This window comes from Canis lupus, chromosome X (assembly GCF_048164855.1).
Source record: "Canis lupus baileyi chromosome X, mCanLup2.hap1, whole genome shotgun sequence".
Lineage (NCBI taxonomy): Eukaryota > Metazoa > Chordata > Mammalia > Carnivora > Canidae > Canis > Canis lupus.
In genome coordinates, this window is record NC_132876.1 from 105,160,072 (window position 1) to 105,187,892 (window position 27,821).

Genomic DNA, 27,821 nt, shown 5'->3' on the forward strand with positions numbered 1-27,821 from the left:
CCAAAAGAAACTCGGTAACTGTGAAAATTCTTTATTAGCGGCATAAATATAAATAAAAAATCCTACACCCACTATGAGTTCCAGTCTGCAGAGCACTGCCCTCAGGTTGGGTTTCATGTGTTTTGGGGCCAGTGGTGGGGTTGGAGCATCTTGGTTCTAGCTCAGAAGAGCTCGCTGCATTCACCTCTTCCCAGCTGTGCACCGAGTGATGTCAAGTTACTAGCCTGAAATCAGTAGTGATGTAAGTATTTGCATGGAAACTGGCCAATACTACATATTAGGTTCACCACCACCCACACACCCTTGCTTCTAGAGAGTCTGTTGTTAAACAGTCACCAGACACCATTGCATGGGTCTGGCGCCTAGGAAAGAACAACCCGTCTTAGAGTACAAAACAAGACTTGGTTACAAACTCTTGGAAAAGAACAGTCCAAACTGGGCTCTTTAACATTTCATCAGATTCTAGTAAAGTACCAAGTGATGACTCAAAAATGACCAAGGAAGCAAAACTAAATGAAAACATTAATTCACTAGTATCCAAATATTTATCTAGTACCGACTGGGTACCAGTCTCCTTAAATTTTTTCAGCAACAAGGCAAGACACAAATTAAATAAGTATATAATGTGCAAGGGACCAGTGTGTACGCTGCCAATTTAAAAGATAGTTAAACAATGACACTAGTATTTTTCACCTTCATCAAAGGGAATACTAACATTTAATAGGCATTGTGCCAGGTATTAAACAAATATTGTCTTGTTTGATCCTCACAACCACCCTGTAAGATAATCATTAGGTTGAGCCACATGAAATTGCTGATAGTTGACCAATTTTGACCTCTACAAAAGGCAATTTCCACCTAAATTATTTTCTCTGTTTAATAGACAAGGAAGCCAAGATCCCAATATACCAACTTGTCAAATGTCAAACAGCTAGTAAGTGACAAAGCCGGGATTCCTTGCAGACCAGAAAGGTTCCAAAGGTCCTGGACTTCCTGCCACACACAGTTCTCAAATGAAAGAATTGTTAGGCACATTTGATGCTGCACACATTCAAATAAATCTTAGAATTAAACCATTTTGAAATAACTTTGGTAAGAGAAATTAAATTAAAGACATGCATTTTGCTACGTAACTAAACGCTGGCTTCCTGGGTTTCTTAATCATAAATGATTAGAAATAATCATAATTGTTGATACATTTTAGAGACTGAAAAACATCTTAATAGAGATTGCAACCATTGTTTAATTTATTCTTAAAAACTCAAATTAATGTTTGTACTTAAGAAATTCCATTAATGTTCAATTTATACTTGAGAAATTAATGTTTAATTTCTTTTTTTGTTGTTTAATTTCTACTTAACAAATGACTTTTTAAAAATGCTATGCTGGGATCCCTAGGTGGACCAGCGGTTTAGCGCCTGCCTTTGGCCCGGGGTACGATCCTGAGGACCTAGGATCAAGTCCCACGTCGGGCTCCCGGTGCATGGAGCCTACTTCTCCCTCTGCCTGTGTCTCTGCCTCTCTATCTCTCTGTGTGTGACTATCATAAATAAATAAAAAATTTAAAAATATAAATAAATAAATAAATAAATATGCTATGCTATTGCTAGTACAAACCACCAAAGGTCTTATATTCACAGTCCTTGATTCTGAATCCACTAGAATGATCAGTACTTCAGAAAAGAATTACAGTTATGAATGTTTGAACCAGAGGATATAGGAGTGTTTCAATTTTTAAAAATTGAAATACGGTAGAATTATGACATTATACACACATATACATTCATGTATATGTGTATATATATACATTATATATATATAGTTGAAACAAAAGTTTCATGAAAAATTTTACTCTTGGTATATGCTATATTCTCTAATACTTTCTTTTTTCTTCTTTTTTTTAGAGAAAGAGAGCATGGGGGTGGGGAGGGGGAGGGGCAGAGGAAGAGAGAGAATCTTAAGCAGGCTCCATGCCCAGCACGAGGCAGGTCTCTCAGGACCCTGAGATCATGACAGGAGCAGAAATAGAGTCAGATGCTTAACCGACTGAGTGACCCAGGCGCCCCTCTGATATTTTCTATCCTACCCTATTCTATTTCATTAAAGACTTCTGCCCACAACTTAGTATATCATTTTTGCAATTCACTAATGTGTTGTGACCTGCAGTTTGAAAAACAATGTCTTAGAGACCTTTATTCTGGAGACCTCATCTACATCCCCCATTTTATTTCTTTCCTTCTAGGTTACTCTGTTCTTTGCATCTATAACCTTGACCCCCCACTTACCAGTTTCTCTTCTTCCTTCCTTGAACAGATACTTACAAATAACCTGCTAGGTGCCATCAACTGTGTGCTAAGTGCTGGAGACAGGGCACATTTATATTCACATCCTGGGATTCCAACGTCCATCCAATCATCATGCAAATAAATGCAAACTTCCAACTGTGCTTACTGCTATCAAGGACAGGTTCCAAGAGAGGGGGATTTGACCTAGTTTGGGAAGACTTCTGAGGAAATGGCACTTGAGCTGGGATATAAAGATCTGATCTAGTCCAATCTAATCTAGCCTATTCTGTTTCATTAAGAAAATGCTTATTTCCATCCGCTAATCTACTTTGAGCAATTACTAATTTAAAGTAGCAACTGTCTCCATTCACCTAGCATAACATTTTCAAGGGTCATCCAAGTTGCAGTATTGTATGGATATACCACATTTTGCTTATTCATTTGTCAGTTGATGGACATTTGGGTTGTTGCCACTTTTCGCTATTGAGGAATGCTCCTATGAACTTTTGGGTAGGAGTTTCTGTATGGGCATATGCTTTCGTTTCTCTTGGTTATATACCTAGGAGTGAAATTAGCTGGGTCATATGGTAACTCTAATTTTAACACTTTAAGAAACTGCCAAAATGTTTTCTAAAGCAGCTGCACCATCTTACAGTCCCAGTAGCAGTGTATAAGGGTTTCCATTTCTCTATATCCTTGTCAACACTTGTTTATTATCTGATTACTTGATTATAACCATTGTAGTACAAGATGTGAAGCAGTATCTCGTAGTTTTGGTTTGCATTTCCTCGATGGCTAGTGATGTTGAGCATCTTTTCATTTGCTTATTGACCCTATGTTGTCTTTGGAGAAATATCTATTCAGATTCTTAACCTATTTTTAAATGGGCTATTTATCTTTTTATTACTGAGGAGTAAGAGTTATTTATACATTTTTATATCAGTCCCTTATTACATAAGTATTAGCAAATATTTTCTCCCTGTCAATTGTCTTTTCACTTAAAAAAAAAAAAAAGATGTTACTTTTAAGTAATCTCTACACCCAACGTGGGACTCAAACTCATGACTTCAAGATAAAAAGTCATACACTCCACCGACTGAGCCAGCCAGGTGCCCTGTTCTTTTCACTTTCTTGATGATGTTCTCTGATGCACAAAAGTTTTGATTTGGTGAGATCCAATAACACTCCATCTTGCACCACACTTCCCTGATCATTACCTTCAACCATTATCTCTACTTTACTTCAGCAATGGACCTAGACCTCACCCTCAGAGTAAAACCCTTTGTCCTCCTAGCTTTCTCTCTACCTTGTTTCCATCTCACATGCTCCATTAAGCCTCTGAGACCTCCAATCCCAGAGTCTTCTGTTTTCTCCATTTGTCACACCCTCATCTACCATTTTCCATTCTTTTCTTATCCATCCTGGCCTGCTACAAAGTCTCCATTCCCAGTACATTCCACTCCTTTACCCCACTATTTGCTACATTTGTTCTGCAACCTCCAACCACACATCAATCCAGCCATTTGCCTTCTCTACTTCCAGTGCTCCTAGGCAGTGTTGACAAAGTCATGCAATCTTATGCTTTGGAACTGCTCCTGATGCATGTCCTCCCGCAACAGTGGAGCTCTCAAAGCTGCCATGCTAGGCTTTCATTTGAGCCACCTCACTTTCCTCTCCCGTTCCCTGAGATGCACTCTATTCCTCTCCCTTTCACTCACGTCACTCCCACCATGCTGTTCCTTGAACAAGCCGAGATCACTCCCATCTCCTCAATGCTCGCTGTTCCTTTGCCTTAAACATTCTTCTACCAGGTCCTTGAGTGGCTGAAACTTTCTTCTCATTTAGGTCTCAGTTTAAATGTCACCTCTTCAGGGACGCCTGGGTGGCTCAGCTGTTTAGCACCTGCCTTTGGCCCAGGGTGTGATCCCAGAGTCCCAGGATCGAGTCCCATGTCAGGCTCCCTGTATAGAGCCTGCTTCTCCCTCTGCCTGTGTCTCTGCCTCTCTCTTTCTCTCTGCATGGAGCCTGCTTCTCTCTCTGCCTCTCTGTGTGTGTGTCTCTCATGAATAAATAAATAAAACCTTTAAAAAAATAAATGTCACCTCTTCAGAGAGGCCTCTCCCATCTGCTCTACTAATGCTGCCGTCTTCCCATTGCTATCACACTCCCCTGATTTATTTTCTTCTTTTCTGTTTTTTTAAGATTTTTTTTAAATTTATTTGAGAGAGAGTGAGAGTAAGAAAGATCACAGAGGCAGAGGGAGAAACAGACTCCCCACTAAGCAGGGAGCCTGATGCAGGGCTCAATCCCAGGGCCCTGAGATCATGACCTGAGTCCAAGGCAGACACTTCACTGATTGAGCCACCCAGGCACCCCAATTTTCTTATTTTCTTTATCTGCACTGTCTGAAAAAATCCTACACACACTTCTAAAACCCTTTACTAGTGAGAGTCAGAGACTTGCTCCTCTGTGGTCTCCTAATACTCTGTGTAGAACTTTCTTACCAGGTTGCTATTATTTATGGATTATAGGTCTGTGGGGTGCCAGGGTGGCTCAGGTTAAGGGTCTGCCTTCAGCTCAGGTCGTGATCTCAGGGTCCTGAGATTGAGCCCTGCATCAGGTTCCCTGTTCAGTGGGGAGTCTGCTTCTCCCTCCCCCTCTGCCCCTCTGCCCTGCTCATGCTCTCTCTCTCTTTCTCAAATAGATGAATAAAATCTTAAAAAAAAAAACAAAACAGAAAGGGGGATCCCTGGGTGGCTCAGCGGTTCAGCGCCTGCCTTTGGCCCAGGGCGTGATCCTGGAGTCCTGGGATTGAGTCCCACATCGGGCTTCCTGCATGGAGCCTGCTTCTCCCTCTGCCTGTGTCTCTGTCTCTCTGTCTCTCTGTTTCTCTGTCTCTGTCTCTGTCTCTCTCTCTCTATGTCTATCATGAATAAATAAATAAAATCTTTAAAAAAAAAAACCAGAAAGGATTACAGGACTGTGTTCCTCTTCCCGAGGCCAAGCTCCTTGCAGATAGATGCTGGGTCTTATTCATCTTTGGCTCCTTCAAGGTGCCCCACACAAAGCAGGCACTCACTATGCGCCGAGGAGAGGTACAGAAACTCACGATCTCATTATCTCCGTAGTGTGGGACCTACCCATCATTAAGTAACACTCACAAGGATTAACAACTGCTGGAGGAAGGGCTGGGGGAACACACTGTAACACAAACTAAATTGTGCTGAGCATCATCTTTAAAAAATAAAGCAAGGTGGGTATAGTTCACTTTAAGGAAAGAAAATACATGAAAGTTCATAGATTCGGGTTTGTTTTATAAAAGGACTCACAAGAAAATTAGTTTGAATTCTAAATTCCCCTAATATGGGGCACCTGGGTGGCTCAGTGGTTGAGCATCTATCTACCTTTGGCTCAGGTCATGATCCTGGAGTCCTGGGATCAAGTACCTAATGGGCTCCCTGCAGGGAGTCTGCTTCTCCCTCTGCCCTTGCCTCTGTCTCTGTGTCTCTCATGAATAAATACATAAAATCTCTAAAAAAAAATTCCTCTAATATACTTATTTAAGAGTTTACTTATTCATTCATGAGAGACACAGAGAGGCAGAGACATAGGCAGAGGGAGAAGCAGGCTCCCCGAAGGGAGCCCAATGCAGGACTGGATCCCAGAACTCTGGGAACTCCAGGATCACTCCCTGGGCCAAAGGCAGACACTCAACCGCTGAGCCACCCAGGCATCCCTCCCCTAATATATATATATATATATATATATATATATATATATATATATATATAATATTTTATTCATTTACTCATGAGAGACACAGAGAGAGAGAGAGGCAGAGACACAGGGAGCCATCTGAGCCACCCAGGGATCTCCCTCCTCTAATATATTTAAAACATAACCCTACTCACATCATCTGTCAGAAAAGACATTTACCAAGAGAAAGTTCATCTATGATTCAGGTACCAGAACAAATAGCTAATACAACAAATGACAGTCTATCAAAGCATTGGCAAAGTTCCTTAAGAATCACAAAAGGAGGGGCACCTGGGTGGCTTAGTTGGTTAAGCGTCTGCCTTCGGCTCAGGTCCTGATCCCAGGGTCCCGGGATCAAATCCCATATCAGGTTCCCAGCAGGGAGCCTGCTCCTGTCTCTGCTTCTCTCTGCCTCTCTCTGTGTGTCTCTCATGGATAAAGAAAGTCTTTTCAAAAAAATAAAATAAAACTTGATGCCCCTATATCAAACAAGTTGTTTGGATAGAGGAGCCACTCCAACTTAGTGATGAGTTTGAAGATGAAAAATTTAGAGCAAAGTGAAACCTGCTTAACAAGGGAAGAGAGCAGATTTTCACAAAATGGATAAAGGTAGGAGGATGTTTTAGCTTGGGTTCCTCTAGAACGGGGCGCTGATATAAGGATTCCAATGCAAGTAAGAGATTTCAGGGAACATCAGTATGGCAGTGGGGAAGTCAGGCGAGGAAGGGAAGGAAAAGAAGCCACTTAAGGGTGTATTGGTAGGCAATTTGCCACTGTGGGCCGCTGGAGCATAATCCTGCTGGGAACCCTGGGGGGCCAGCAACACACATCTGAGTCACCCCGCCTGAGAAGCGAGGGCACTGAATCTGGAGAGTCTCGGGTCTTAGCAGCCACTGCTGGCTATCGGAAGCTGGGCACATGTGCACAAAAATGGTAAATGCTGGGAACTACGAGTCGGGGGGGCAGAGCATCTGTGATAGATGGAGTAAAGAGACTTGCGCCCAGCATTTTCCTTTGCTTTGGCACTTTTTTTAAAAGTGGTTTTAGTGACTTACATTTTTGGTTGCAACCCCTTAAAGCGGACTTTCTACCTACCACATTCTCTCACGTGCCCTTTCATTTTTCTCGCCCAGTGTGCACAGGGGCTGCGCCTCATGCTGCTGCTGACACATCCTTCTTCTCTGCCTGCTCCGCCCCACTCCCCATGGAGGTTCTGCCCAGGTAAGAGCAGGCTGAGGGCAGCCCATTCCGGTCAGACCTGTTGTCTGTTTCTGGTGGATGTGGTTCCAGGCAGCAGAAGGCACAGCCTGCACTGCTATTACAGCAGAAAGCCCAGAATCTTCAAAGCCTTGCTATAAACAACCTGATTCACTTTTATACTTGCTGAACATGTTCCCCAGGCAAGGAACAAAAGACCAGGCGCAGCTAGTCACTCTAGAAGGGAAACAGGCTGTTTGCGATCCAAGAGGACTTTGTCTCTCCCTGTCTTCTCCTCCCCTTCTTCCCCACACCCTCCTCTTTCCTCAGCAAATTTTAAAGTCCAAAGAATGATTGTAGAGTTCGTACTGTGCGGTTTTATAGCATGAAAACATCTGGCAGAGGAAACAATAACAGCCACTGCCACCTTGCCCATTGCATGTGATCATGTCATGAAAGGACACGCCAGTGTCTCAGAGCCAGCGGACTGGGAAGACACCCCTCTACACGTGGGGTGTCGGTGCTGTGGGGCACGGAGAAGACATCCTTCTGGGTGTCAGAAGTCTTTGACATAAACAGTGTCTGGGCCTCTCCTCCCTGTCCCATCATCTGGAACTAGGGCTGCCCCTACAACACTTTAAAAGGCACCGCCCTGCCCTGCTTCCTTGCTTCCTCATGAAGTGCACGGCCCCGCGCTGGGGCCCTCCTAGTGGCGAGTGGGGCATGAGCCTTATTGCAGTTCCTGCTCAGTGCCCTCGACCAGGTGTCTGAGTGCAGGGCACAGCCCACACTGGGCACATGGGGACCGTCTCTGGGACTGCCGGAAACCTCGCCAGGCCTTGTGTAGGTCACCCCACACCAGATCACTCCTGCAGTTTACTCATCTCACTTCTCTTTAAGTGTTTGGTTCAAGATCCTGAAAGGATCATTCTTTCCACTTCAGAAGACAGCTCCTGACTCCTGCCTCAACTTGTTTTGTTTATAAATTACCTAGAAACTCCTGTCCAGTCATTTTGGTTAGTTTATCTAGATCATTTAGCCTGTTGTATCAGCATGACCCCCCCAAGGCTATATCACTCATCCTCCACAAAGTGGCATTACTTTGTGGCAAGGTATCTGGGGAGGTGAAGGAGGGAAATGACCAAATTTGCATAAAGGGGGTATGGGAAAGTATGCCTAGGAAGCCCAGGTGCCTTCTGGGAAGAAAATAACCTTGACCCAGGGCAGAGATTCCTTTCCCAAACCTGTAGGAGAGACCATGACTTCATGACTTGAATGAAGGGTTACAGGTGGGGGAAAGGAGAAACAGAACTGGGTTGACCCTGGACTAGCTAAAGGTAGAAAGAAAGCAGGATCTGGGTCCAGGTTAGAGCCAACCCCAGACATGTGCCTACTGGGTTCCCCTGATAGCAAACCACCACCCTCAGGAAGGACTTGTATGAGGAAATCGGCAAGGTGCCCTTTCAACAGCTGGCTCCACAGGGTTGCCAACCTCAGATATGATCTGGGGATTCAGGAAACCACTATTGGAACACTGGCTTCAGAGGCACACAAGACCTCTTGAAAGATACACCTGCAACACAGAAGCTTCCCACCATGCCTCTTTCCCCACTTAAAGGCAGTCTGGATTTGTCTCACATGACCACATCTGATTGGTGGAACTGAAATTGCACAGCTGCTAGAGAGTCTGGGAAATGTAGTTTTTTGCTTTATTAGAGTCAGCTACACATAAAGGCACACTGAAAGGAGGCTCACTGAAATAGACGTGGAATAATTATTTCCATCACAGTTCCCCTGTTTGAAAGCTTTCCGTGGCTCTCCATCTGGACAGCACTGTTGAGAGAAAGCCGGGCCTGGATCCAGGATACAAGAGACTCCAGCAATGATTTCCAAACTGTAGACTCCAGACCCCGGGGAGACATGGAGACATCATGAAAGGTTCTTGAACTCCCTTGCACTCTAGTCATATTCTGTGGACTAGAAAAAAACATTGTGACTTCCATACATGTGTTTACCTGTTTGTCAAACATGGCAGTCACAGTGACTCAAATAATACAAATCACACAAAAACCTTCCTTATAGATGCCTTGTTCCTCAGCCGCAGACTGCACTCTGCCTGGAATGGGGATATTATCTCCCCCTCTCTCCTGCCAATTCCTATTGATCATCAGAGATTCAACGCAGCCCACCACCTCCAGTGCCCTGGGCAGGTGATTCTCTCTGACCTCCTCAGGCTAGGGTAGATGATTCCCATCTGTTCTCTCTTAATATACCAGTGAGTTATGCTAATGATAATACAATGAAAGCAAAATTTACTGGCTTACTTTGTGCCAGTATGAGGTATGTACTCTTATTATCCCATTTAACAGATGAGGACATGAGGTTATATAACCTGCCCAAGGTCACATATTAATCGTGGCTGTGACTCGATACCAGGCAGCAGTCTGGCTCCAGAGCCCATGTCCTTGGCCAGTACTCTCAGTTCCTCTTACCCTATCTACGTATACACTGCCTGTCCTGCTATCTATCTATCTATCTATCTATCTATCTATCTATCTATCTATCTATCTTAATCTGTGCATCAAACTCCACAAATAACTAATGTCTTTCTATGATGTTAAAATAGAACAAGAAAAAGTCAAAAAAGTTTTTCCTCCCTTCCCAACACATTGAAAACTCACAGGACGGGGGTCCAAATTGCTTGATCATTCCTTCTCTCGTCCTCCATTGTCTGTTAACACAGGGATTATTTTCTCCTTCAGCACAGAACACCACACTAAATTACAGAGCAGGCTATGAAATTGCTACCCACTGCTCTCTTCTTCGCCTGTTTTCTCTAAAATAGATTCTTTCTGTTGGTTGTATAAATACAAGACAGAATCCACCACTGCTTTGAAATCCACCACTGCTTTGAAATCATGCCAGGATCCACAGAGCACTGCCCAGGAAAGGATGGGGCTCCTGGGAACTCCAGCCTGGGAACAGCATCCTCATGTAGACATTTAAGAGTGAATTTGAAGAGAGGCTGACATTTCCCCAGGAATTAGAAGGTGTTTCTATATCTTTTTGCTTTTACTGTTTATTACCCTAACACTGAAGACACCTGCCCACAATTCCTGTGCATTAGTACCTGGCAGGCTCCGCTTATACTAGCCAATGGTTCTACTGTAAATCCAACAGTAAGCTAGCCAGTCATTGCCTCTGCTGGAGATTGGTCATACACCTTTCACACTCTGGAAGTGCCAATTACCCCAGACTCATCTCTCTTCTTGCTTGAACTCCTTTCTCTTTCTTTTCTACTTTAAGTTTCTGATTTCTACTCACCCCATTTGTTTTGGTTCATAAGCCAGACATTTCGTTTTCCCTCCTAAAGGTAACTTATAAAGAAGCTTTCTTTAATCATCTTCCAACAATGCTGTCCAGGCCCCTCTATGGGGAAGTCCTCCTTGACTAAGGATAGCCCTTCCAAAGGCTTGTATCCTCTGCAAGAAATCACCAGGGAATAACTCAGATGGAAAGGCATCACAGCTTTGCAAATCTCCCCTGTGTGACATACATATCCAAAGCCAACATTCTTCCAGTGAGCACATCATGTGCAGGATACATAAGAAAGCATATCAAATATGCATAAGGGGTGACTTTTGTAATTCCGTATTGTTTTAAGACATCTTAATTCCTATTCAGGCAAAATGACCCAGTATATCCACAACCATCTTAGAGATTGTCAGTTCAATCTATAGAGAGAGTGGCATGTTGTCAAAATAGTGTTGCACAAACCCTCTAAGGAAAGCAAAAAAAAACTGCTAATGTGAATTACAAAAATATTACAGTCAATGAGACGTGGCGCTTAATCCTCAGCTGATGTTGACACTAAACAGCACACCAACAAACGCCAAAAAGAATCTGAGTTTAGTATGGTCAACTCCTCTTCAACAAAGCAGGAAAGAATACCCAATTTAAAAAAATGGTCTCTTCAACAAATCGTTTTGGGACTACTGGACAGCCACATGCAGAAGAATGAAACTGGACCACTTTCTTACACCATACCCAAAAATAAATTAAAAATGGATGAAAGACCTAAATGTGAGACAGGAATCCATTAAAATACCAGAGGAGAACACAGGCAGCAACAATCTCTTTGACCTCAGCCATAACAACTTCTTACTAGACACGTCTCCAGAGGCAAAAGAAACAAAAGCAAAGATGCACTATCAGGACTTCATCAGGATAAAAAGCTTCTGCACAGCGATGGAAATAATCAACAAAACTAAAAGGCAGCCTACGGAATGGGAGAAGATATTTGCAAGTGACATATCTGATAAAGGGTAAGTATCTAAAATATATAAAGAACTTATCAAACTCAACACCCCAAAAATAATAATCCAGTTAAGAAATGGGCAGAAGACGTGAATAGACATTTTTCCTAAGAAGACATCCAGATGGCTAACAGGCACATGAAAAGATGCTCAACATCATTCAGCATCAGGGAAATTCAAATCAAAATCACAATGAGATATTATACCTGTCAGAATGACTAAAATTAACAACACAGGAAACAACAGATGTTTGTGAGGATGCAGAGAAAGGGGAACCCTCTTACACTGTTAGTGAGAATGCGAGCTGGTGCAGCCACTCTGTAGAACAGTATGGAGGTTCCTCAAAAAATTAAAAGTAGAACTACTCTACAACCCATCAATTGCGCTACTAGATATTTACCCGAAGGATATAAAAATACAGATTTGAAGGGGTAATACATTCTGATATTTTAGCAGCATTATCAACAATAGCCAAACTATGGAGAGAGGCCAAATGTCCACTGACTGATGAATGTATAAAGAGGATGTGGTATATGTGTACAATGGAATATTCCTCAGCCATCAAGAAGAATGAAGTCTTGCCATTTGCAATGATGTGGATGGAGCTAAAGTATGTGATGGTAAGTGAAATAAGTCCATTAGAGAAAGACAAATATCATATGATCTTACTTATATGTGGAATTTAAAAACAAAACAGGAGGCGCCTGGGTGGCTCAGTGGTTGAGCGTCTGTCTTTGGCCCACGGCATGATCCTGGAGACCCAGGATCGAGTCCCACGTCGGGATCTCTGCAGGGAGCCTGCCTCTCCCTCTGCCTGTGTCTCTGCCTCTCTCTGTTTCTCTCATGAATGGATAAGTGGAATCTTTAAAAAAGAAACAACAGATTAACATATAGGAAGGGGTAAGAAAAGAGAAAGAAAAGCTATAAGAAACTCTTAAGGATAGAGAACAAACTGAGGGTTGCTGGAGGAGAGGTGGGTGGGGGATGGGCTAAATGGGTGATGGGGATTCAGGAGGGCACTTCTGATGAGCACTGGGTGTTGTATGTAAGTGATGAATCACTAAATTCTACTCCTGAAACCAATACTACACTACATGTTAAATAAATAGAATTTAAATAATAATTTGACAAGGGAAAAAAAGAATCTGAGTTTAGAGCATAGGTTCTCAGTCCTTGCTGCACACAGGAATTACTTGGATTTTTTTTTTTTTAAATCTCCATGTCCAGGCCATACCCCATACCAATTAAATTAGAATCTCTGGGGGGGTGGGAGCCAGGCATTATTACATTTTAAAGCTCTCACAGGGATTCTAATACACAGCCAAGTTGGAAAGCCACTGGTTTAGAACATCTGGCCATTGCTCAGATGTTCAGGCCCTCCCTTTTGGCTTTATCAGGTGCGTAGGGCAGGGGAGAGGGCACCACATGCCTGGTCATGCCACATACCCATGCCAAGTCAACTTGCCAGCAGCCCACTCAGCTATGGAAACTACCTAAAAAGTGGAAACTCTGGGTATAGGTGACACTCAGGTGAGAGTTAAGGTTGGTAGATTCCAGAGCATTGAAAGTGGGAGAGCCATGAGTGTACATTCGGTAGCAACCTGTGATGTCTTTACTGGCCCTATCCCACGGGGGCATGTTGGATTTGCCAATTTGACATATTACCAGCTGATATTTAATTGAAAAAAGAAAAGACCTAGGGGGCAGACAGCATGAAGGGAGCTTCTGAAGTGCTGGTCATGTCCTATTTCTTAAGCTGGGTACTAGTTACACGGGTATGTTTAGTTTTTGAAATATGTCCACCTTTACATTTATGATATATATGTATTATGTATGTACATTTGGGCTTTAGTAAAAAGTTTAAAAGAGACAGACCCTGTTCCAATCATTGAAAAAAGGCCATGGATGCTATCAAAAATAAAAAGCTTACCAGCCTGTTTACATCAGTTAGTTTGATAAGAGCTCTATATTAGAAACCACCCAAATACCAAAGACTCAGTTGAATAAATTAAGGGTCAGCCACACAATCAGATACTATGTATGTATTAAAATGTTATGTTGTCAGAGACTATATCGTGACATGGAAAAACGCCCACAATCCATTTTAAATTGTAAAAAAGAGGTGGATGGGCCCAGACGTTTCTCCAAAGAAGACAAGGGATGGCCAACAAACACATGAAAAGATGCTCAACATCATTCACCATCAGGGAGATGCAAATCAAAACCACAGTGAGATTTTACCTCAACCTGTCAGAATGGCTAAAATCAAGAACACAAGAAACAACAAGTGTTGGAGAAAAAGAAACCCTCTTGCACTGTCTGTGGGAATGCAAACTGGTGCAGCCACTGTGGAAAACAGTATGGAGGTTGTTCAAAAAATTAAAAATAGAATTACCATAGGATCTAGTAATTCCACTATGGGGTATTTACCCAAAGAAAATGAAACCTCTAATTCAAAAAATATACGTGCCCCTATGTTTATGGCAGCATTATTTACAATAGCCAAGACATGGAAGCAGCCCAAGTGTCCATCTACAGAATAGATAAAGAAGGTGTAGTATATATATATATAGTGGAATACTACTCTACCATAAAAAAGAATGATATCTTGCCATTTGCAACAACATGAGTGGAGCTAGAGAGTGTTGTGCTAAGTAAAATAAGTCAGAGAAATACAAATATCATATGATTTCACTCGTATGTGGAATTTAAGAAACAAAACAAATGAGCAAAGAGGGGAAAAAGAGAGTGAGAGAGAGACAAGAAACAGACTCTTAAGTACAGAGAACAAACTGAATGTTTCCAGAAGGGAGGTGTGTGTATGTGGGGGGGTGTAAAATAGGTGACGGAGATTAAGAGTACACTGATCATGGGACACCATGGGTGAGTGGCTCAGTGAGTGAGCGTCTGCCTTCAGCTCAGTGTGTGATCCTTGAGTCCCGGGATCGAGTCCCACATCAGGTTCCCCGCGGGGAGCCTGCTTCTCCCTCTGCTTGTGTCTCCGTCTCTCTCTCTCTCTCACTCTCTCTGTGTCTCATGAGTAAATAAATAAAATCTTTTTAAAAAAGTACACTGATCATAATGAGCACTGGGTAATGTACAGAAGTGTTGAATCCCTGTATTTTACAACTGAAACGAATACAACACTGTATGTTAACCCTACTGAGGTTAAAATAAAAAATTAATTTTAAAAAGGTGGATGATAGGGATGCCTGGGTGGCTCAGTTGCTTAAGTATCTGACTCTTGGTTTCAGCTCAGGTCATAATCTCATGGGCTGTGGAATCAAGCCCTGCTCTGCACTCAGCAGGGAGTCTGCTTGAAGATTCTCTCCCTCTGCCCCTCCCCCAACTTGTTCTGTCTCTCTCTCAAATAAATAATAAGTCTTTTTTTAAAAAGGTGGATGATAAAATGTTTTTATATATGTAATACATATTACTATTTTTCTATGCACATGATTTTTTGAGATAATAAATATACCAGGCTTATGTGAGATAAAAAGTTAGACAGACAGAAAGGGAGCATGCAGTCCAGACTCGTATTCAAGTTTCAACTCAGCTATTTACTAGTAATTCTTTGCCCTTGGCCAAGTTGCTGGACTTTGTAAAAACAGGTCTATTGAGATATAATTCACATTCTATACAGCTCACCTACTTAAAAGTATACAAATCACTGTTTTTTAGAATATTCACAGAGTTGCGCAACTATCACCACAATATGATTTTAGAACACTTTATTACCCCAAAGAGAAACCCTATACCCATTAGCAGTCACCTTCTATTCCTCCCAATGGTCCTAACCCCTGGCAACCACTCATCTACCTTCTGCCTCTATACACACTTGCCTATTTGAGACATTTCATGTAAATAAAATCATTGGATATGTGTTTTTTGTGTGTCTGACTTATTTTCCTTACCAAAATTTTTTCAAGGGTCATCCACATTATAACATTTATCAGAACATCATTCCTTTTTATTGCCAAATAATATCCCATTGTATGGATATGTTTTGTTTATCCATTTATCAGTTGGTGGACATTTGGGTTGTTTCTACTTTGGGGCTATTATAAAGAATGCTGCTCTAAAAGTTCACATAGAAGTTTTTGTGTGGATGCACATTTTCATTTCTCCTGGGTATACATCTAGAGTGGAATTGCTAGATTTGGTATAATACAAAAACATACCTGGTCTTTGTGCACAGTTTCTGGTACAGAGCTCCTAAAACCCTTAGAATTTTCTGATAGAAGTATGTTTTTGTTGTTATTCATAATAAGCCCCTTTAAATCACACCTAAGCTTATGCTAATGAGGTGACTTAAGAAGGGACCCCTAGATGGCCATAAGATAGGGTTGGTCATCAAAAAGGTTAAGTGATCAGAGTTGGAAATTCCAGTCCCACTCACTGATCCATGGGAAGGGGAGGTGGTGCTAGAGGTGGAGCTCTATAAAAACTCAAAATACGATATTTGAAGGGTTTCTAGGTTGGTGAACATGTGAACTTGCTGGATGGATGCTCCCCACTCCTCTCTCCACACTTTGCCCTACACATCCCTCCCATCTGGCTGTTCCTGAGTTGTATGCTTTGTAAGAAAGTGGTAAACATAGATAAAGCATTTTTCTCAGTTCTGTAAACCATTCTAGCAATCTACTGAATCTGAGGAGAGGATCATGGGAACCTCTGATTTATAGGCAGTCACTCAGAAGTAAGTATGGCATGGGACTTCCAACTGGCGTCTGCAGTGGGAGCAGTCTTGCAGAACTAAATCCTTAAATATGTGGAATCTGACAGTAACACCACACAGTGTCAAAAATGAATTGTTGGACACCCAGTTGGTGTCCAGAGAATTGAAGAATTGGTTGATTGGTGTCAGAGTACTCTCCAGATTAGGTCATATGGTGACTCTGAATTTAACGTTTGGGGAAATAGACAAACTGTTTTCCAAAGCAGCTAGCTGTACCATTCTACATTTCCCCTAGCAGTATATGAAGGTTGTAATTGCTCTATATCCTTGCCAACACTTACTATTGTCTTTTTTTATTACAGGCATTTTAGTAGGAACAAAGTGATATCTCATTGTGATTTGGATTTGTATTTCTCTAATAACTAATGATGTTGAGCATCTTTCCATTTGTATACCGTGTTTGGAGAAATGTCTATTCAGGGAGCCCGATGTGAGACTCAATCCCGGGTCTCCAGGATCACGCCCTGGGCTGAAGGCAGACACTAAACCGCTGAGCCACCCAGGGATCCCCAAAATAATAGAAAATTTGAATACACCAATTACTAGCAATGAAATTGAATCAGTAATCAAAAAACTGCCAACAAACAGAAGTCCAGAACCAGATGCCTTCAGAGGTAAATTCTAGCAAACATTTAAAGAAGAGTTAATACCTCTTATTCTCAAACTATTTCAAAAACAGAAGAGGAAGGAAAACACCCAAATTCTATGAGGCCAGCATTACCCTGATACCAAAACCAGATAAAGACAACACAAAAAAAAGAGAACTACAGGCCAATATCTCTGATGAACATAGATACAAAAATCCTCAATAAACTATCAGCAAACTGAATCAAACAATACATTTAAAAAATCACCACTATCAGGTTTATTCCCAGGATTCAAGAATGGTTCAATATTTGCAAACAATCAATGTGATACATCACATCAACAAGAGAAAGGATAAAAACCATATAATCATTTCAATAGATACATGAAAAGTATTTCACAAACATCCATTCATAATAAAAACCCTCAACAAAGTAAGTTTAGAGGGAACATACCTTAATGTAATAAAGGCCTTATATGAAAATACCACAGCTAACATCATAGTCAATGTGGAAAAACTGAGCGCTTTTCCTCTAAGGTCAGGAATAAAACAAGGATGTCCACTCCCTCCACTTCTATTCAACATTACTGGAAGTCCTAGCCTCAGCAATCATACAACAAAAAGAAATAAAAGGCATCCAGATTGGTAAGGAAGAAGTAAAACTTTCACTATTTTCAGATGACATGATTCTACATATAGAAAACCCAAAGACTCCACCAAAAAACTACTAGAACCAATAAATGAATTCAATAAAGTTGCAGGATACAAAACCAATGTACACAAATCAGTTACATTTCTATACACTAATAATAAAGCAGCAGAAAGAGAAATTAAGAAAACAACCTCATTTGCAATTGCACCAAGTATAATAAAATACATAGGCATAAACTTAACTAAAGAGGTGAAAGATCTGTACTCTGAAAACTATAAAACGCTGTTGAAAGACATTGAAGATGACATAAAGAAATAGAAAGACATTCCATCATCATGGATTGGAAGAACAAATACTTTTAAAATGTCTATACTACCCAAAGCAATCTACACATTTAATGCAATCCCTATCAAAATACCAAGAGCATTTTTCACAGAATTAAAACAAACTATCCAAAAACAAAAGACCCTGAATAGCCAAAGCAATCTTGAAAAAGAAAATCAAAACTGGAGGTATCAAAATTCCAGACTTCAAGTTATATTACAAAGCTGTAGTAATTGGGGAACCTGGGTGGCTCAGTTGGTTGAGCATCTGCCTTCGGCTCGGGTCATGATCCTAGCATTCTGGGATTGGGCCCTGTATGGCTGGGTGGCGGGGAATGGTGTCCTAGATCAGCCAGGGGCCTGCTTTTCCCTCTCCTTCTTCCTCTGCCTGCCACTCTCCCTGCTTGTGCTCTCTCTCTCTCTGCCAAATAAATAAATAAGTAAATAAATAATCTTTTCTTAAAAAGCTGTAGTAATCAGGGGCACCTGGGTGGCTCAGTGGTTGAGCATCTGCCTTTGGCTCAGGTCATGATCCTGGGGTCCTGGGATTGAGTCCGGCATTGGGCTCCCCACAGGGAGCCTGCTTCTCCCTCTGCCTATGTCTCTGCCTCTCTCTGTGTGTGTCTCTCATGAATAAATAAACAAAAGCTTTTTTAAAAAGCTCTAGTAATCAAAACAGTATGGTACTGGCACAAAAACAGACACACATATCAAAGGAACAGAATAGAAAGTCCAGAAATAAATCCACAATTATATGGTCAATTAATCTTCGACAAAGGAGGCAAGAATATGCAATGGGGAAAAGACAGTCTCTTCAACAAATGGTGTTAGGAAAACTGGACAGTTACATGCAAAAGGATGAAATTGGACCACTTTCTCACATCATACACAAAAATAAATTCAAAATGGATTAAGGACCTAAACGAAAGACCCGAAACCATAAAAATACTAGAAGAGAGAACAGGTAGTAATTTTTCCGACACTGGCTGTGGCAACATCTTTCTAGATATGTCTCCTGAGGCAAGAGAAACAAAAGCAAAAATAAACTATTAGGACTACATCCAAATAAAAAGCTTCTGCAAAGCAAAGGAAACAACCAACAAAACTAAACAACAACCTACTGAATGGGAGAAGAGATCTGCAAATGACATCTGATAAATGAACTTATATAACTCAACCCCAAAAAAACACAAATAATCCAATTTAAAAATGGGCAGAAGACAGAACAGACATTTCTCAAAAAAGACATCCAGATGTCCAACAGACACATGAAAAGATACTCAACATCACTCATCAGGGAAATGCAAATCAGAACCACAATGAGATAGTACCTCACATCTGTCATAATGGCTAAAATCATCAACACAAGAAACAGTAAGTGTTGGAAAGGATGTGTAGAAAAAAGAACCATTGTGCACAAAATTACAAAAACACTAATTCGAAGGGGGTATGAGCATCCCTTATGTTTATTGCAGCATTATTACAACAGCCAAATTATGGAAGCAGCCCAAGTGTCCATTGATAGATGAATGGATAAAGAAGATATGCTGTATATATACAATGGAATATCACTCAGCCATAAAAAAGAATGAAATCTTGCTATTTGCAGCAGTATGGGTGGAACTAGAGAGTATAACAGCTAAGGAAAATAAGCCAATCAGAGAAAGACCTATGCCATATGATTTCATTCATATTTGTAATTTGAGAAATGAAACAAACAAACAGAAGGAAAAAAGAGAGAGACAAACCAAAAAGCAGACTCTTAACTATAGAGAACAATCAGATGGTTACAATAGGGGAGGTGGGTGGGGGGATGGGTAAAATAGGGGAAGGGGATTAGTAGTACACTTATCGCGATGAGCACTGAGTAATGTATAGAACTGGTGAATCACTATATTGCATACTTGAAACTAATGTAACATTGTATGTTAAGTATACTGGAATTTTAAAAAAGGCTAAAATAATTGTAAGTATTCAGATATTCTGATTTTTCCATGGAAACCCTAGACCCTCTTTACAATAAATGTTCTTACCATTTGAAAAAATAATAATAATTAAAATAATAAATAAATAAGAACACACAACAAAAGGACAGAAGATTGTAAGGTATCCTAGGGAAGAAAAGCAGACTCCTATTGAAAATGGAAATTTGTTTTTATATTCTAAAAGTGGGTTTGGGGCAGCCCGGGTGGCTCAGCGGTTTATCGCCACCTTCAGCCCAGGGCGTGATCCTGGAGGCCCGGGATCGAATCCCACATCAGGCTCCCCGCATGGAGCCTACTTCTCCCTCTGCCTGTATCTCTGCCTCTGTGTGTGTGTGTGTGTGTGTGTGTCTCATGAATAAATAAATAAAATCATAAATAAATATATATATATATATGTATGTATGTAAGTGGGTTTGTATCAGATAGGGTTCCACCAGAAACATATAACGAGCAAGAGATATATATTAAGAGATTTAGTGCAAGAAAACACCCTGTGCACTTGTGGGGGTCAGCAAGGCAGTTCTGAAACCCACGGGGCAGGCTGGCAGGAAGACCAGGCTAGAACTCAGGCATGAGCCAAAGCTCGCAGCTGCAGGCAGAATTTCTCTTCTGGGCGACCTCAGCTCTGCTCTTAAGGTCTTTCACCTGAATGAATCAGGGTCACCCAGATTATCTAAAATAATCTCCCTTATTTAAAGTCAAGTGATTACAAACTTTAACCACATCTACAAAATACCTTCACAGCAGCATCTAGATTAGTGTTCAGTTGAATCACTGAGGACTGTAGCCTAACCTGACTCAAGTCAGGTTGACACATAAAAATGACCATCAGAGGGCAGCCCGGGTGGCTCAGGGGTTTAGCGCCGCCTTCAGCCCAGGGCCTGATCCTGGAGACCCAGGATTGAGTCCCACGTCAGGCTCCCTGCATGGAGCCTGCTTCTCCCTCTGCCTGTGTCTCTGCCCCCCCTCTCTATCTCTGTGTCTCTCATGAATAAATAAATCTTTTTAAAAAATGGTCATCAGAGGGTTAGATTGCACAATGCTGTGAATATACTAAAAACCACTGTATACATTAATGGATGAATTACATGGCATGTGAAATATATCTTGGTAAAGCTGTAAAAAAAAGGGGGGGGTAATTCAGTGCTTTGGGAGATCAAATTTTAAAAATAAACATGGGCTTCTTTTAAAGAAAAGTCATTATGAATGTGTTTGGCTCAGGCTGGGAGGGCAGAACAAAAGCTGTAATCCATGAGAAATGCAAGTTAACTCACCCTAAGCCTGGCACCATCCTGCCCTCTCAGGTAGAAGTCAAAGCAATTTCTCCGTGGCTTCCTTAATACCTCTGTGCCATAGATCCATTAATGTTTATAGTCCCCACCAGTCACCAGAGGAGACAGACACTGGGAGAGCCAAAAAGCAAGGTCTGTGGCAAGAGTCCAAGAAGATCCTCAGGCCTATGGGCTGCTTTGGGGATGCACCACCTAATAAAAACCATGTTACCTCTAATAAGCTCTCCAACTTCTCTGTGGCTTATTAGAGACTCAGGTGGCTCTGGCCTGTGGGCAGCTGTTAGAGTTCAGCTACAGAGACAAATAAGTAGGTGCAAAGTTGCAAAAAAAACGTACAGTGAAGTCTAGACGTGTTCCAGGGATTAGGAGCAAAGTGAGATCATTCCAGGCTGGAATAGCTGGGCAGAAACCCATGGGAAAGATGAACATAACGTGGATGTGCATGGGGCAGGAGAAAGGGCACACACCACGACTGGGAGCAAACAAAGGGTTAGAGGAGGGAAGAGACTGGGCTGACTGGAGCAGAGTGTTCTGTGGAGAGGCTGGGCAGGTATGGGAAGATGGGTGCAGGACAAGAAGGCTCTTGAAGGATAGGGGAAGAAATGGGGATGGGATGCAAGTATACCAGTGGCCTCCAAAGTAAAGGGGTACACACCACAGAGGGTGGTCAAGGTGATCCACTGGGGTGGGGGAAGAAAAGGTAACTTCTGACGGGATGAGCACTGGGTGTTATTCTGTATGTTGGTAAATTGAACACCAATAAAAAATAAATTTATTATAAAAAAAAGAAACTATACCTACAACAGGATGATATACATTCTTTTCAGTGTAGAAAGCATAATCAAAATAAACTATATGCTGACCATAAAAAAAGAAAAGGTAACTTCTATTGGATTTGGTTTTAATTCAAAGAATAAGAAAAGAAACTCAACTAGGGGATAATATATGGATTGATGCTGCCACCCTCTCCCCTGTCTGTGGGTCAGATAGTCAAGATAAGAACAATGCTCCAATTATTTTTGAAGATAGAGTGGGAGTTCCTCAATTGAGGGGATGATAAGATGATAAGTCTCGTCATTTGCTTTCAATATTTTGTAACATCTCAAAGTTTTTTCCTGCCTGGTTAAAATGTGTTTATAGATTCTAGTCTATAGTTATAATGAAACCAACCCTCACAAAATAAATACATAATTTTGAAGAATCCCACAAAGGAAACTCTGGCTGGAAAAAAATATTAATAAAGCAAGAAGAATCAAACAATCAGAAAATGTTAGATTTCTCCTTCTGACAATGTAATGAATGTTGTTGCATTTCTCCCCCTTCTAGAACCTTCTTTGTCAACCATATTTGACATCAAACCAAATACCACCTATTTATATCTGAAAAGAGGTTGTTCAGGGGTGCCTGGGTGGCTCAGATGGTTAAGTGTCTGTGTCCAACTCAGGTCATGAGCTCCGGGTCCTGGGATCGAGCCCCATGTTGAGTTCCCTGCTCAGCCGGGAGTCTGCTTCTCCCTCTCCCTTTGCCCCTCCCTCTAGCTCATTCTCTCTCTCTCTCAAATGAATTTTTAAAATCTTTTTTAAAAAGTTGTTCAAAGAACTCAAAATTATCCAGGTACCTACTAGAAATATGGATCTAAAGCCTACCCAAGTTATAGCCTGTGACTTAATATACTGGTTAATGATAGTCTGTCATATATAAACAAGTACAGACATAATAAGGGTGTGTACTAATGAAAGTACACAAGCAAAAAATTTGGGGTCCATTGCTGTAAGCAAGGTGAAAGGCTTTTTGCAGAGAATATTGTTTCAGATATGGGCCATTCTAGGTCGGGTCCCCCCAGAAGCAGAAGTGGAGATGAGGATTTGAGTGACAAGTAGCTAGACACATGGACCCAAGAAGCACTGGGAGGGTGGTGGGGACATGAGACAGGGAAGAGCACCAGTACAGGCTGTGTTAGTGAGCAGGCCATCATTATAGGCAACTGAGGCAAATGGACATTGGTGGAGAAGCTGCTGTATTGCTGCCCCACCCTGGGGGAAAGGAGGATGCAGTAGTTCTACACCAACTTCTGTCAGCCTTGGTTGAGAGCCCCTCCTGCTGCATTTAAGTCCCCATCTGCCTTGTGCTTGGGTAAGTTAGGGCTCGTAGTCACGGCAGCTTAGGGGAGGAAGTCACTGGTGTGCACAGATATGGTGAGGTCTAAGAGATGAGGGTGGGGCATCCACAATGTCTACTATGTAGGCTCATTTATGGTTTGACTTTTTACACTAAACAAAATTTACTCTCTGTCTCATTCTTTTGTTTTTAAACTTTTAACTTGTTAAAGTCTAGGCAGAGCAAGGAGCCCATGCATGTGACTCCTGAAGGCCTTGGAAAGAGTGTGTTACCATGGCAGAGAGACGATGCAGGTAGTCTCTTCTGTGCACTTCAAGGGCATTGCATGGTGCTCTCAGCTCATTGTAAAGGAGCTTGTGGGCTGTTGAGCTACACAGAGGAAGGTGGTTTTTGGAAAATGTCACCTGGAAGTCTAACTTGTAACCAGACTGTGACAAGTCTAACTGCAACAGGAGACACTGAAAGGAAGGGTTGGGTATGGCAGTTCTCAGGTAGGTTCTAGAAGGTTCAGAAAGTTCAAATCAGCTACCAATGAAGCTATGACACTCAGTGTAGCCCTTGTTCAAAAGTTAAGATGAATTAATGCCAGGTCTGTCCTAGAGGATCAGGTCATTTATGAGTTGCTGTGGGTCAGCCCATGCTGTGGGCCGTGTTTGGGAAGCACAGGAGACATTTTGAAGCACCAGAAAAGAGAGTGGACTTTGTCCACACTTGTCTACACTAAGGCCATCCTATCTACCAAACAGATCCTTCTACATGTTATGCTTGAACTCTGCGTGCTTAGAGGGATAAGCAAGCCCTAGTCTATTTAGTTAACCACTTTTGCAGCTCTGCAAGTAGGACTTCAGGCCCTGTCTAGAAGGGAGAGACTGTCTTTTGAGAATGGAGCACAGGGCAGCCCCGGTGGCGCAGTGGTTTGGTGCCGCCTGCAGCCTAGGGTGTGATCCTGGAGACCTGGGATCGAGTCCCACATCGGGTTCCCTGCATGGAGCCTGCTTCTCCCTCTGCCTGTGTCTCTGCCTCTCTCTCTCTGTGTCTATGAATAAATAAATAAAATCTTTTAAAAAAAGAGAGAATGGAGCACAAAAAGGAAGTTCCAGAGCAACATGGAAAGGCAACTAGAACCAATGAGACTGAAAACCTCTTTGCTCCTACTCCCAGCTGCCCAGGGCAGGCCCATCCTATGGGCAGGAGGAATAGGCAGATAAATAGAGTGGACACAAGGGGCCCCTGCTGGTATGTCCTCCCTGACAACAAGCTTTATTAGGGGCAGAGGAGAGATAGCCTAAGGCTATGCCTCCCACCACTGAGAGGGTAGAAACAGAAAGAGGCAGAAAGGGGACAAAGATATGTGACCATTTCATGATTTTTTAATGCTATTCCATTCTTAGAATGACTTACAGGTTATGCCACAGTTAAAACACTGCTATCATTAGTATATCAGCACAGGTGAAGGGAGGCCATCAGCTAATTAATACCTTGGGACCTGAAGGGAAGAGCTACAAGAAACATCAATAGCCACAGTATCAAGGGGAAGGAGGAGGGTGTACCATAGAAGGCAAAATGATGGGAATTAATGATAGTTTCTGTGTGACAGGATGCCAGACTTACGTTGATCTTCACTGCAACCCTTGTGGAAGATTATGTAATCTCCAATTAATAGAAGAGGAAACTGAGTCACAGAGAGGCTAAGTGACTAGTTTTGTTCATTCATTGGGTGTCTTGAGAAGCAGATGCCAAGATGGGATTGGATGTGCAAGAGATGGGGGGGCACTTCGGAAGGTCTCACAAGAAGGGAGCAGGAGAATGCAGGGCGAGCCGTCAGATGGTGATGCTAGTTTGGCCCTCCTAGAGGAAAGACAAAGGGAATAGAAGTTCAAAGGAAGAGTGTTGGGCTGTGGCATGACTCTAGGAAAGTCTCAGCCAAGCCAATGTGGAGTCCTCAAGCCAAAGTGGTCCAAAGGAAGAGTCCCACATGTCTCAGGAATGGCCGGTACGAGTACACTGACTCAGTCATTAGCAGGGAAGCACAGCCTGGGTGCGAATGCAGCAGTGGATCTAGAAGGGGTAGGAGCTGGAACCCCAATCAATTAGGCTCCCAAAGCAAGAGGCCCAACTGGAACACTTTTGTGGCTGCCATGATAGCTTAAAACCATACAGCCAATAAACAATGGGGCTAGGATTTGCACTGAGACCTTTCTGACACTACACCACACAGCTTTGCCACTATACTAGATGCATATGGTCTTGAGTATGAACCAAGTGGCATCAGAGAACTGAAGATGCAGCACCTGGGTGGCTCAGCTGGTTGAACATCCAACTCTTGATCTCAGCTTGGGTTTTGATCTCTGGGGTCATAAGTTCAAGCCCCATGTTGGGTTCCACACTGAGCATGGAGCCTACTTATAAAAAAAAAGAGGACTGAAGACAAATGTCACAGACATCCCAATTCTGCTAAAGGCTCCTTCCATGCCAGGGAGTGCACTGGTGATAAAAAAAAAAAAAAAAAAGTCATTGGATGGGATGCCTGGGTGGTACAGTCAGTTAAGTGTCTAACTCTTGGTTGCAGGTCAGGTCATGATCTCATGGTTGTGAGATCAAGCCCTCCATCAGGCTCTGCACTCAGCAGTCTGCTTGAGATTCTGTCTCTGCTCTTCCCACTCCTGCTTGCTCTCTCGCTCTCTCTCTCTCTCTCTCAAATAAATAAATAAATCTTAAAAAAAAAAGATTAACTGGAAATGTATTCCGAACTTTCTCAGATCATCTGTAAAGAACACACAGACTCCCACAGCATAAATTTCTAAAACTGAAATCTAAAAAAAAAAACAAAAAAAAAAAACTGAAATCTAGCTGGGTAACATGCATTTTTATGAAAACACTGGAAAGATGAAAGAAGATCTTAAATCCTATTAAAATTTTTTTGCTTCTTTGCCATTCTTCCCCTTTCCCCACAGAATACACAAATCCACAAATATTTATTGAGCACTTATTCTGCACCAGACTCTGCATTAAAGGTTGGCTAAACCTACATGAAATTTACAGTATGGTGGGAGAGGCAGACATTAACAAGTAATGATGAGAAATTATGGTAAGGTTATGAGGATAAGTTCCAAGTGCCTTGAGACAGAAAGCAGGAGAGACCTATGGAGATCGGGGTATGCATGGGGAACATCAAAATGTCTAAAGCAATGAATGTCCCAGAGAGGAATGGCATTGGTGTTAGTAGACCAAAGGCCTAGTCCAAGGTGAATGTTCTTGGCTCCCTTGAGTGTGCCAAGAGCTGGAAGCCAGGCCCCTGTACTTATTGTCACTTCCATAGTCCCTATGTATATCTTCCAATGGGCTTAGCATATCATTTTGAGGAGAGGGTGTAACTTGACTGCAATGTTTATAGTGTTTGAATTCTTAATCCCTTGCAGTAGATTTGAAAACACACAAATAAAATAAATACACCACATGGTTTTTAAGCTTATTTTTTTCCCCTGAGAATCAAGTAGATTTAAGCTTCCTATCAGCTAGCTGTTCCAGCTATCTCAGTATAATGATTAAAACCCACGTATTTTATGTTGCCAGTTGGTAAAATGGCAGGGGTGCTCTCCGATTATATTGTTTATAGGCTTTAAAGCTCCCCTATCTCCTGGTTACAAAAATGTTTGCCTTTTGGTTGACTAACTGATTTTAGGCTCACTTGTTATACTGCTCATTCAGGTTGGAAATCATTAAACAAAATGATAGCTCTTGGTTTAAGAGACCACCATCTAAAAACAAAATGCTTCTTGCTATTGAGTGCTCATCAGTTTCTCACTCCTATTAAAAACAATTCTTTTCCCATATGGAAGCCCACAAGATCAAGCTTTTATTAAAGAGGCTCAAAGCACTTACTAATCATCACCTCGTTAATCCTCACACTCTTCCCTGTTAGGGCCAAGTGTCATTACATCATGCTGGGCCAACACCAGAAAGAGTGTAGTTTGGTGGGCAATTATAGGTCTTACGGAAACAAAGAGGCTATTCAATTCCCACTGAGGTATCAAGGTTGAATCAGAGAACAATAGTATTAAAGCTGAAATTTTCCCTAAAGATGGAGAGGCAGGGTTTAAGAGCAGGTGCCCTGCTGTTAGCCAGTGCTCTACTCAAATGGGAGCTCTGATTTTTACCCCCTTGGGCAAGGTTCTGAACCCCTGTAGGCCCAGCTTCCTCATCCATAAAATGAACTGAATTAAAGTATCTGCTTCACAGGGTGGTTATGAGGGTTAAATGAGATAGCATACATGTGGTGCTTAGTGGAACACTCAATAACAATAATAGTAATAATATTATTATTAAAATAAGCTAATAATAACTTATTGTTAGGCTCAAGCTTGGTTTTCCAGGGGTTTTAGAGATAGGGATACTGAAGCCAGGGAGATTGCATCGTTTACCCAAGGTCCCAGAGTTAGTTAGGGATAGGTTAAGGTAGGGGAGAGAATCTAAACCTCATCTTTCCAAGGACAAAATAGTGAAGGGAATCCAGTGATGGTATCTGTGCCTGCCAACAACATCATTAATTCAATTCTTGAGGGATGCCTGGGTG

General features: G+C 41.9%; 2 long non-coding RNA genes across 2 annotated transcripts in view; both read right to left on the minus strand.

The window, feature by feature from the left end:
- Window positions 1-27,821, minus strand: part of LOC140627752 (uncharacterized) — a 73,111-nt gene that overhangs the window by 15,299 nt on the left and 29,991 nt on the right. The gene's annotated exons all lie outside the window — the stretch shown is intronic.
- Window positions 8,925-10,159, minus strand: LOC140627751 (uncharacterized). The gene is made up of 2 exons (XR_012026352.1): window positions 9,920-10,159; window positions 8,925-9,215 (listed from the first exon to the last, which is right to left on the minus strand). It is a non-coding gene; the product is annotated as an uncharacterized lncRNA (long non-coding RNA).